The sequence below is a fragment of the Sciurus vulgaris genome (genome assembly GCF_902686455.1).
Source record: "Sciurus vulgaris genome assembly, chromosome: 5".
Lineage (NCBI taxonomy): Eukaryota > Metazoa > Chordata > Mammalia > Rodentia > Sciuridae > Sciurus > Sciurus vulgaris.
The window spans coordinates 59,590,502-59,602,470 of NC_136465.1; the positions used below are offsets into that span (position 1 = coordinate 59,590,502).

Sequence of the window (11,969 nt, forward strand, 5' to 3'; positions counted from 1 at the left end):
ATAAAGGACAGCATCCTTACAAGGCATACGAGTTGAACATCCCTGAACTCTCTGACCTCAGCCATTCCTACAGTCCCACTTGCTCATTCTGCTCCAGCTGCAGTGATCTTCTTGCTATTCTGAAGCAGTCCAGGCATAACCTTCCCTCTGCCTAGAGCACTCTTGCCCATATATTTGCACAGTTAATTCCTTCTCTCTTTCAATTCTTCACTCAAATATCATTTTATTGAAACTTCTTCACCCAATTTCCATTCCCCTTCATCCCACCTTATTTTCTTGTAGTATTTATCATCCAACATGTGAAATAATTGACTTGTTAATTATATTTTCTCTTAGTCTCCTTCTAAAAAAATATAAATGCAATGAAAACAATTTTTTTCTGTTTTTTTTTTTTTTTTCTTTGTTGTTGTTGTTGTTGTTTTTGTTGTTGTTTTTCTACTATCCTACCTCCATGCTTAGGAAATTGTCTATCACATGGCAGACATTTTATAAAGACTGGTTGAGTAAATTAAAGATTCAGCTTAACTCCCCTTGATTAAGGACTTATTTTGTGCAAAGCCCTGTGCTAGACACTGATGGGCAGATGTTGGAATGAACAGATTATCATCCTTGCCCTCAAAGAATTTATTGTAGTCAAGTATTAACAAAGTTATGCAAGCAAAGACTGCCTGTGGGGCATGACTGTTGGAATCCTACAGAGAATTCTTTTCCCCCAGTTTACCTCACATACAGGTTCATTGGTGCTTGAATTCCATAATTAAAGATTAACACTCTGCAGCTCTGTGACCTTGAGCAAACTATTTAACATTTCTAAGTCTCTGATTTCTATAAGTAAAATGGGATAACAGTGCCCCTCTCATAAGTTGGTTGTGAAGACTAAATGACTGAATCCTTTTGAAAAGGCTTAGTGCCATCTATAGTATGTAGTAAACCTGAATGGATTTTAGCTATTACATTCATTCTTTTGAAACAAAATCCTTATCCTTATTAAAATGCAAAATATTTTCATAGAGGTACTGAGTATATTGGAAAAACAAACACACCATGATACAGAGTTTCTTTTAGGCAAGAAGAGAGAAAACCACACTTACTGTGTTTCTCACCCTCCACAAAAGAAAAGATGTTTTTGACTAAGTTACCAAGGAATTCACCAAGGCACAGGAAAGGAAAATGATACAAAGAAATGATACAATTATCCCTAAGACAAGAAATGGGCACTTTTATGTACTCCCATGGTTGCTGTTTCCTTTTTTTTTAACTAAGAATAAACATAAGTAAATAATAATAGATATTTTGTTACTAAATGAAAGGCAGATCTTATAAAAGACGCAAAACATTTTTTGAGCCACTAAGATGAGCTAATTTCTTTTATATGTTTTATTCAATTTTATTCTCAGACTAACTTCAAGAGTTACATTATCCTTATTTTATAGTCAAGGAAATAAAGACACAATGATGTTAAATTGTCCCAAATCATAAAGCTGGTAAGTAATGGAGAGATCCTGGATTTAAAGCTAATGTTCTAAGTCTAAATCTGAACATCACCCTATCTTATATCCAATAAAATCAGAAACATGCAGAGAAGCAAATGCAAAAAACATACTGACATATCCCCTAAAACGAGCCAGGAAAAGACTTGGATGGCTCACACAACCCAGGAGTACACATCTCTTTCCAACTTCAAGTGCAGTATCTTTACATTGGCAGTTTGAAATCAGTCACCACTGGGAATAGCTATACCACTGAAATTAGCAGAAGTTGAAAAACAGGACTCTCTTTCCTCAGAAAGCAAGTTTACCAGCACACAATATAGGACCCTTAGGCACTCATTCCTGGAATCCAAGAATGCCTGATACTAGTGTCTCTGGAAGTCATTCCCAGATTTCAAATAAACCCAAATAGGTATTCAAGGTGTGCCAATCTTTTACTACCCTGTGAAGATTCCTGCCATCAATACCACATCAAGAACAGATCCATCCCATCTCCTCCTGAAAGCCAGTCTCACAGGGAGTGGGGAGAGAGAGAATCTGAGGACCCTTGCTTACTGAAGAGCTAAGTAGAGGGATACCACCAATGTGACAAATAGGTTCAAAGATGGGAGCCAGGACCACCAAAGCTGCCCATAGCCAGCTCTGGCCACACAACAAACCAGTATAGGTGTCATGGCTTGGCATCAGTGAAGAGGGAATACCAAGATTCTTGTGTATTCATCCAAACATGTCTTTCCATTTTATCAGTGGTAACCCTGAGCCTGACATAGGCAGGGTGACCAACTTAAATCCATGAAGATCAAGGTTTTCTAAGGAAATATGAGCTTGTATTGCAAAAAGTGATGATGTTGTGGTAAAAACGGAATCACTTTCTCTTCTGGTAAATAGAGAAAATGCCCCTCCCAACCCAGTAAGCACTCCCTGACTTTTGCTGGATGAATAAATGAGTCTTTCCAGGGAGGACATACAACTAGACTGAAAAACTGAGCAGAATTTGCTTTTGCTTTGTTTTTTTCTTTTCTTTCTTTCTTTCTTTTTTTTTTTTTTTTTTTTTTCTGTTGGTGGCAGTGTAGGGAGTTGGGGGGGTATTGCAGTTTCCTAAGTCATTGTTTCTCATTGCACTAAGGAGAAAGAGAATATCAAAGCAGTTTGGTTGGTTAAAACCAGCTAGGGACGTATTTCTTCCTGACACCCAGTATTATTCAAATGACAGCAGATATGACTGAAAGCATTTATCACACTCCCTGACTCACTTTAATCTCCCACAAAGGGAAGCTGTGCTCAGCGCACCGGGCAGGGGGGGATAATGAGGCAGCAGACCAGGCTGCCAGAGCAAGGCATTGATTTTAGGTGCCAAAAATAGAAACCTGCTGTGGTTTCCAGCCGGCTGCCCTGTGTCTAGAAGTGGATTATCAGCTGAACAGCATGAGTGCAGGGAGATGTTTCCAGGCAATCAGATTGGCTTATACACAGGGCATTAATTCTCCAGAAATATGTTGTGTGGACCAATAAAAATGGCTTCCTCTTTAAATAAAACCTGTATTCTCTAAGGCGGTATTAGCAGTTCCAAATAGCAATAATGACCTCTGCTTGCAGGGCATGTTCCAGGAATTAGCACCTGGGTCGGGTTAATGGTATAAAGCACAGCTGCTCCTAACTGGTCATTAATCCCAAGTAAATACCCAACAACTCGATTTCTGTGGCTTTAGGATAAACCCAAAATCAAATGGCCTACTCAGACCAAGCAGATTTAATACAGGAAAAGCTAATGGCTACAATAGCCTCCTCCTCTGGATATAACGGGAAACCAGAAGAAGCTAATCTAAAAAGCTTTTTATTTCCATTCATGATGCTTGAAATGCTGATTTCTAAACAGGAACTTGACAGCCTAAATGTCACCAACGTACACGTCACCAAACTACAATCAATGAGGAAGGAGCTATGAGTTGTTCCTGTAGTTAGTGATGATGAATTTTGTACTGATTCATTCACATCTTCTGACCTTCTTCCTCCCCAAACCTATGATTAAATAGCATTTGCCTACAGGGGGACTAGTTCTGCTTAAGCTGCTGTCTGTGACTAAGTGGCCAGTCAGGTTAACCAGAGATGCAAACTTGGCTGGACTGTTGGACTCTGCTGACAAGCCCAGCAGAGCTATGGGACTGAAGCTTAAACACAGACAGGTGATCTTTATTGAATGCATTTCTTTTCAGCTCTAGTGTTCTCTGCAATCATCATGCCTGATTGTATTCAAACTGTATTCTGTGGTCTTTGGGGTTTCAGAAATGAGGTGCATATGGGAGGGGTGGGGAATAGGGATTGCTGTGAAAAGAAACTGGGGGCAAAAGAGTAAGTGAGCTAATGTTGGGTCTATGCTTCAAAGAACCCATGCTTTCACTTGTTCTGTAGATGAAAAGTCTGTAAATTCTCATTTATAAAACTAGTTTTGCTGCTGCTAAAATTATAGTTCAAAAACATCTGACTCTATTCAGTTTTCTCACCTGAGAGATGAGGAAATTATTTCCCCACACTCCATAATTTTGATAGCACTTCAAGCAGGTAACATTTAGTCATGCCCCTTCTTCTCAGGTTTCAATAACTTTTTGTACCTGTTCCACTCTCTTGAAAATTTATATCACTGACTTGTTTTGTCAGTTACTAGTTCCAAAAAAAAAAAAAAAAGGAAAAAAACTACATATCAAAAGGTAGAATAACCATGAACATTTCTTATTGTCTTTAGTCCCTGGCACAATACTTTATACAGTATAAATATTGATATATTAAAATGATCAATGGCACCAGTCCTGGAGACTTTGGTCTAAGAAATATATGATCTAGCTAAAAGTGTCTTGAACAGAATGGTTTTTGTTTTGTTTTATCATTGTTGGTTTGGGAATTTGTATTGATTTTTGTGCATTTGTTTATTTTTCTTTTTCTTAACTCTCAAGAATTAAGGTGGTAAGCTTTGGGCATTTGTTAAATGGTTCAATGACATCAAAATTCCTTTTTTCCTAATCATCTTCAGGTACCTACCTTAACTCCAGACCTCATATTCATATTCAAGATGAGCAGAAAAGTGGGGAGTTGCACCAAAAATTGTTCATTTTTTTCCAGAAGCTTCCTACCATAACTTTTGGTAAATCTCTGTTACTAGCTGTGAAGTCTCTCAGATTTTACCCTACCTGCCAGCTAACAAATCAGCCTACCACCAGTTCGTGAATATAGGGAGCAAATATAAGACTCCTGGGTCCAAAATAAAGCCCACTATTACCCATGGCAAAACCATCAGCATGAGCATCAGCATATTTGAATCAGAATTCCCCACTTGAGAAGTGTGGAGTTCTGTCCCACAGGGGAACATCAATGGATCCAGATAGATGCAGGTACAAGGAGTGTGTCTCATAACAAGAGAGAAACCATGAGCTTAGGGAAACCAAAACTTTTATAAATGGCAGTGGGGATGCCTGTCCTTTGTTTCAGAATATCACCTTTGTTCCAGTAATGCTTGCTATATAATCTCAAAAACACCATCCTGAAAGAAAAAAAAAGGGTATGCAGTGCCTCTTCTCCAACTACATGGAGAAAAGTGAGAATTCTATGAAATACTGTCACCCAACAAAGACTCATGGGCCAAGAGTAGGACCTATGACAAATCTACCTATATTCCTATATTTAAACTTAGTGATAGAATAATTTTCCTTTGAATGACATAGAGGCAATATTTTTATATCCAAAGATAAATAAATACAGTCTCAGCTTACCAGATGACTCTGAATTAAATAACTAGGTTATAAAAATATAAATTCTACTTGTTAATTTTCATATTTTAATATAAACTCTTAGGAAAAAAATCACAAACAACTTCATTATGATTTCTAAAACGATAGTATCATTAACCAAGTGACTTCTGAGATGGTATGCAAGCTGATTTAAAGATACACAAATGGTATGCCTTTACGCCATGTACAAACAGAGAAACAACATGTATCCCATTTGTTTACAATAAAAAAAAATAAATAAATAAAAATAAAATTATCAAAAAAAAGATACATGCACTTTCTCACTTCAAACAAATTGAGAAAGTTGAGTGAAATGTATCATTTAAATATTTTGATGGAAAAATAATTTGTAGTGTGTGTTGTGTGATAGGATGTAAATACTAAAGTTTTAAATAAAGCAACACTATGAGAGATAGATACCAAAGTAAATGTGAGATGATTCCTATGTGCAAATGTTGTAAGAAATAATCGAGACATGTTTTCATAAATCGTGAAAGCTTCAGAAGAATTAAGGATATAAGCAGGGTCAAAATGCAGAAAAAGAAAAGGATTTTTTAGATTTTCTTTTAGAGACATATTGAACCACTGAGTCCTCCTCTCCAAAAGGTGGGAACTAGGGAGTGGGAATGCAGTAATTGTGAGACAGATGCTAACATTTAACAAAAAGAGAGTTAGACAGAACTTCAAAAGAGCTTTCTGTGTGTCCACACAATCTTGATAAGTACACAGATGAAATAATTATTCTATAGCAGGATAAGTTGGCTTTTTCAGAATCTCCATACAACAACTTTGTCTTGCAAGAAAAAAAGGATTTAAGAATGTGTTCTTGATCAAATGTGAACTACTCACAGGTCAGAGATCTGGATCATAGTACTTTATAATTCTGAACAAAAGTCTTCAATGATAATACAAGAGAACAGCATTGGAGTAAGCCACCAGAAAACTAGGTGCTAGTATCATCTATGTTTCAGAACTTGCTAATAGATGAAAGTATGAAAAACCAATTAAAATACAGAGAGATAATCAACTCTGCAGAAAGCCTGAAGTAGATCACCTAAGTAAGGTCTTCACCTTAGTCCTTCATTTCCTAGCTAAGGGTCCAAAAAGTAAAATTTGCTAGCTTATGAAGGAAATGAGAGAAAGAGGAAAAAAACAAAAACAAAACCTGGAAGGTAACTACAATCACCTACACACACAAGGAAAGAAACTGAGGACTCTGAAGATTGGAGACTGATGAGTATCTTGCACAGGATGCTTTCCAGATACCAAATAAATAAATAAATAAATAAAAAGTTTTAAGCCAGGTCCGGTGGCACATGCCTGTAATCCCAGCAGCTCAGGAGTCTGAGGCAGGAGGCTTGTGAGTTCAAAGCCAGTCTCAGCAACTTAGTGAGGCCCTAAGCAACTCTGTAAGACCCTGTCTCTAAGAAGAATACAAAAAAGGACTGGGGATGTGGTTCAGTGGTTAAGTGCCCCTGAGTTTAATCCCTGGTACCAAAAATAAAATAAAAAAAGCAGTGTTAGTGTTTTTTGATCATATGATTGTCACTTACCTAAAAATGAACAGAAAAATGATCACATATGTCAATTTCCCATCTATGGATAAAAGAAAAAAAAAATCCATGGAAAAAATTTAATGGGGGCAGGGCTGATAACAAACAGAATTGCATTTTTATAACATCCTGGGAGTTCGTTAACCATACCTGTTACATTTGCAAAAGCCCTGGAACACTCTCTGAGTTCCTCAGAAGATTAGGATACAGAATAAAAGAGTTCCAATTGAGGCCATTCCATAGTCATCACTTATTCACTAACCATCTAAAGACTGTGTAGGGTGATATTAGGAGCTTTCACCTACATGATATCCTTTCTCTTCACAGCAACACTCACTTTCCAGTGATGTAAGAGAAGCCAAGGTCCTTGCACGCACTTAGTTTCCCTTAGTCCACTCAAATACACTGTACTGCAGTCAAAGCAGGGTTATTATCTCCATTTTTCCCCAAGAAATATAAAGCTAGAGGAGTTAGACAACTTATCAAAGGTCACAACATAAGTGAACTGTAGTGCTACCTCCCGTCATAGCACTCACTTCTCTCCTTGGCCCTGTCCAACACATTGACCTTTGTCATTTGCCACTTCACATGATTTTTGTATAGTCAATGTAACGCCTATTTACATCTAACTGTATTTGTTTCTCCTACCTTGCTAAACCTTCAGGTGTAAACTTTATCCCTTATTTCTGCTTCTTTGTCGCCCAATTCAGTATTAGCCCTGAAGTTTTTGCCCTTACCTTCCTTTCTAACCCATATTTGAATATTAATTCTTTCACAGAACTCCTTTAAGAGGAATTAGGTAAATTCTTAGAAAGTAATCATTTCAATTCTCAGATCTATCAGTTACTTTTGAGCTGCTAAACTCTCCATTCCTATATTTTGCAATATATTATCAGAAATTGCAGAATCATCCTCTGGTATCCATAGGGAATTGGTTCCAGGACCCTCTGAAGATAACAACATCTTAGTATGCTCAAGTCCCTTATACAAAATGCTGGAGCATTTGCATAAACATACATATATCCTCCCATACACCTTAAATCATCTCTAGATTACTCATGATAACTCATGCAAAGTAAATATAATTTAAATAGTTGTATTTTTTAGGGAAAATGGCAAGAAAAACACCTGTACGTGTTCAGTACAGATGCAGTTATTTCCAAGTATTTTCAATCTGCAATTAGTTAAATCCACAGATGCAATACAAATGAACACAGAGGGCCAACTGTACATTAGACTGCTTGGGTATAACAGAATGCCAAAGACTGAGTAGTCTAACAACAGAAATTCATTTTCTCACAGTTCTGGAGGTTGAAATTCCAAGAGCTTGAAAGTCATTAATCCTATCTTCTCCATAAGGAAAATTCTGAACAAACTAAAAATCAACTACTTACTTGTATTAAATCTATCAAAGAATTTAGGTCACAGGAAAAATTGCTACCCCCAAAACAGGACTGAATCCAGAGAATCAAAGCTTAATAGATAGTAGTCCAGGAACAGAAGTCCACAACAGAAGACAGTATTGATGGGAAAATATAAAGTGACAAATTACCACAAGTTCAGTATGAATTATCCTAAGAATTAAAAAATTTAAAGAGACTTCATTCTTACGGGGTCCCTGATACTTTTCCAAGTTTAACTTCAAAGGGCTCTATCATAAATTCAGTGGTTATAACTTATAGATCAGTGAAACATATGACCAGAATATTATAATAAACAGAAGGGAAGAAATGGTAACAGTCTATCATAAGGTATTTGCCCTATCAAGGAAGCAGTATAGAAGACTTGTTCAGTCATAAATGTATATTGCAAACTCTAGGGCAACTACTAAAAAAACAAGCATTATTAAGGGGTAGGGATGGTGATCAGTGGTAGAGTACTTGTCTGACATGCATAGGGCCCTGAATTCAATCCAATCCCCAACACCACAAAAAATAAATAAATAAAAAATAAACCGGAAGAAAGACTTTTTGAAAGCAGTATAATTAATACAGTAAGGAAACAGAAACTGCTTGATTAAAATCAAGGAAGGTAGAAGAAAAGAACAAGAAAACACAGAACAAATAGAAAATACACACTTACAAATATGGTATCAGTTCCATGGTGTACCCATCTATAGATGAGAATTCAGGGTGACATTTTCTTTACAGAAGCATAATAATGTGTTTTGGTGTGGTCAAGGGGTTGAAGGTCCTTTTATTCTTCATCTGTTTCCAAGGGAATTTCTTTATATTCTTTGAAATGTATAGATCTACATTCTTTGCCTCACCTCTTCCCCTCCCTGTTTATAATCCCTCCCCAATGCTTCCCTATGGAGTCTTTTAAAATCCTTCCTACTCCACTTCACCTTTAGTAGATGGAGCAATGAGTTTTGTTTTAAAATGCAGACTGTTGATTTCCATCTGGGGCGGTTGGAGGGGGGCAGGTGAAAACAATGGAAATAAAAGGTCAAAGAATCCCTCAGGTGAGTCACAAAGCTATTTATGTATATTTTAAACTTCACATCTAACAATTGGCTGAAAAGTGACAATTCAGAGCAGTTGAGAGTGAGAGGCAATGAAAAATCACGATTCTGTGGCATGACTTGGCTCTGCACCTACCTGTCAATGATTTACAGAATTAGATAGCACCCATAGACAGAGAACTCAGAAACACTGCCACTGAGGAGGCAAGGCTGACACAGTGACAGGAAGTGACAGGACCAGTGAGGTTGAAGGATTTGCAGGGACAGTCATAGATCATGACCCAGTACAGGTGGTCCCAGGCAGGTCCTGGATGAACAACAGGAAGGAAGGAGGCAGAAAAGGCTAATTTGAAGCCCTCTATGGTGGAAAGAAATGCCCAGCATACTACCAAAGACTTCCATCTAAGAATGATGCATTAATGGAAAAAGAGAGATACCAAAGCAAGAAAAACACCTGAGAGTGATTGAATTCAATCCAATCCCCAACACCACACACACACACACACACACACACACACACACACACACACAAAAATCACCTGAGAGTGTTCATTAACTTTCTGGCAAAACAGCAAGTCCTCTCGCTGCTAATAACAATAAATAAAGTAACTAACTAAAATTAAAAAAAAAAAAAAACTATTCTTTCATCACTTCGATTGGCCCCCTGCATCTGTGGGTTCCTCGTTCCTAAATTCGACCATCCAAGATCAAAAGTTTTTTTAAACAAAAAAAACCTTACATTTGTACTGAACAGGTACAGCCCTTTTTCCTTGTGAATATTCCCTAAACAAGGCAGTATAACAACTGTTTATGCAGCACTTGCATTGTAGTAGGTAGTAGAAGAAATCTAAAGATAATTTAAAGTTTGCAGGAGGCTGGGCACAGGTTACATGCAAATGCTCTGCCATTTTATGTAAGGGACTTGAGCATCCTTAGATTTTGGATTGCTGAATAAATATCTCCCCCAACCTCAGTTTTTGAAAATTCTTTCAAAGCCTTCAGCAGCTTGAATTCATATATACTAGAGACTCCACATAGATACACAATCTATAATTTACAAAATTTTCCAAGAAAAGGTATTTTAATATCTAAAAGGGCAAGATTTAAATGTAGCAGTATTAATGTTCTTTTGTTTCCCCCTTTTTCTGAAGTTTCATTGGAAATATGGAGATTTGCATTCAAACTAGAGAATTGTTCCATGGGGTAATTTTCAGAGGCTATCTCTTGAGAGACAAAATTGCTAAAAGAGCCTGATTTCAGCATAGTTAAAACCTTCTAGGGAGGCACATTTGGATTTTCCAGTCACCAAATGCCATGCTGACCCAGATTCAAAGTGAAGTGAGCCCCTAAGTGTCACCAGGCAGTTTGCACGCTGAATGAATGGGGAATCTATTTTAATTTTTCTAACTGCTGTTTCTTTTTTTAAAGCCCCAGGGCATGCAAAGAGTAAAATATTCCAATCATTAAAATATTTCAATTCCAAGAGCAATGATTAATAAAACATCAAAATGAAATAGTTTACAAAAAGTGGTCTTGACTTGTCAGGTCTACAACAGCACCCTTGACCCAGTCAGCTTATTTTTCTCAACCTCTTATACTCCTCACCCTCCAAAAATTTCCTGCAGTTCAACAAAAATATGTTAAGCACCTAGTCCTCAAAATGCATTGTAAGGCATTATAATTATTAATGGAAACATTTCACCTGACTTGCATCATTTATTCATCTGCAAATTCTGTAGGGTAGGGTCATAAGCTAGGGATATAAACCCAACATAGTCTTCAGGTAGATTTTTCTTTAGTCCACTCCATTTTTCAAAAATATTTGAATAATTTGCCAATATTTTTTATAACCATGAGATCTCTGTCTCTCTCTCTGTCTCTCTCTCTGTCTCTCTCTCTCTCTCTCTCACACACACACACACACACTACACACACCCCACTACACTGATCCCAACTTTTTCCCTGCAGTGTGCTCAGAGTTGAATAATAGGTAAGAAACTTGTGGGTTCACAATGGTCTTAAAATCGTTTTTTTTTTTTTTTTTTTTTAAGACAGAATCTCACTAAGTTGCTGAGGCTGGCTTTGAACTTGGGATTTTCTGGCCACAACATCCCATGTTGCTGGATTATTCCCTTTTATTTTTCTGCACTCAACAATTTCTCTTATTAAGAACACCAGCCTGGCTCATACATAATATTGGAGTTTGTGTTAAAAAAGGAAGCAAAATTCAGTGGGAATACACAGAATGGGCAGGTTATTAGAGGGCAGAAGGAAACATGGTCTGTCTCAAGGAAGAGGCAGTATGTAAACCAGACATTGACAGATGGCAAGATTGTACAGGTGAAACTGGAGGAAAGGGACATTCTTAAAGGGGAGGACAATACTGGCAACATGACAGAGGTAGAAAGGGCAAATAATACAGATTACATATAGTAATACAATAGTTAGGTGAGTTCTCATGAGCAACATATGCAATGGAAATAAAAAAGGTTGAAATGATAGGTAGCAGCCAGAATAGAAGGCTTCAATCACAGTTTTGTTGCCTATGTTTTTAGAAGAGAGAAGCAATGAAATCAGAGCTATGCTTTTAAGATAACTTTCCTATTAAGCTCTCACAACCTGTATGAATCCCTTGAGTTACTGTGACAACTATCCCTGAACAGCAGAATTCTTGTTCTTAATT

General features: G+C 37.1%; 1 long non-coding RNA gene across 1 annotated transcript in view; it reads right to left on the bottom strand.

Moving 5' to 3' along the window:
• The window catches only part of LOC306661622, a 49,666-nt gene extending 40,295 nt beyond the window's left edge, over positions 1-9,371 (bottom strand). The window contains exon 1 of the long non-coding RNA XR_013763913.1: positions 8,905-9,371. This is a non-coding gene — a long non-coding RNA (uncharacterized lncRNA). The remainder of the gene's footprint in view (positions 1-8,904) is intronic.
• Between the last annotated feature and the right edge of the window lie 2,598 nt (positions 9,372-11,969).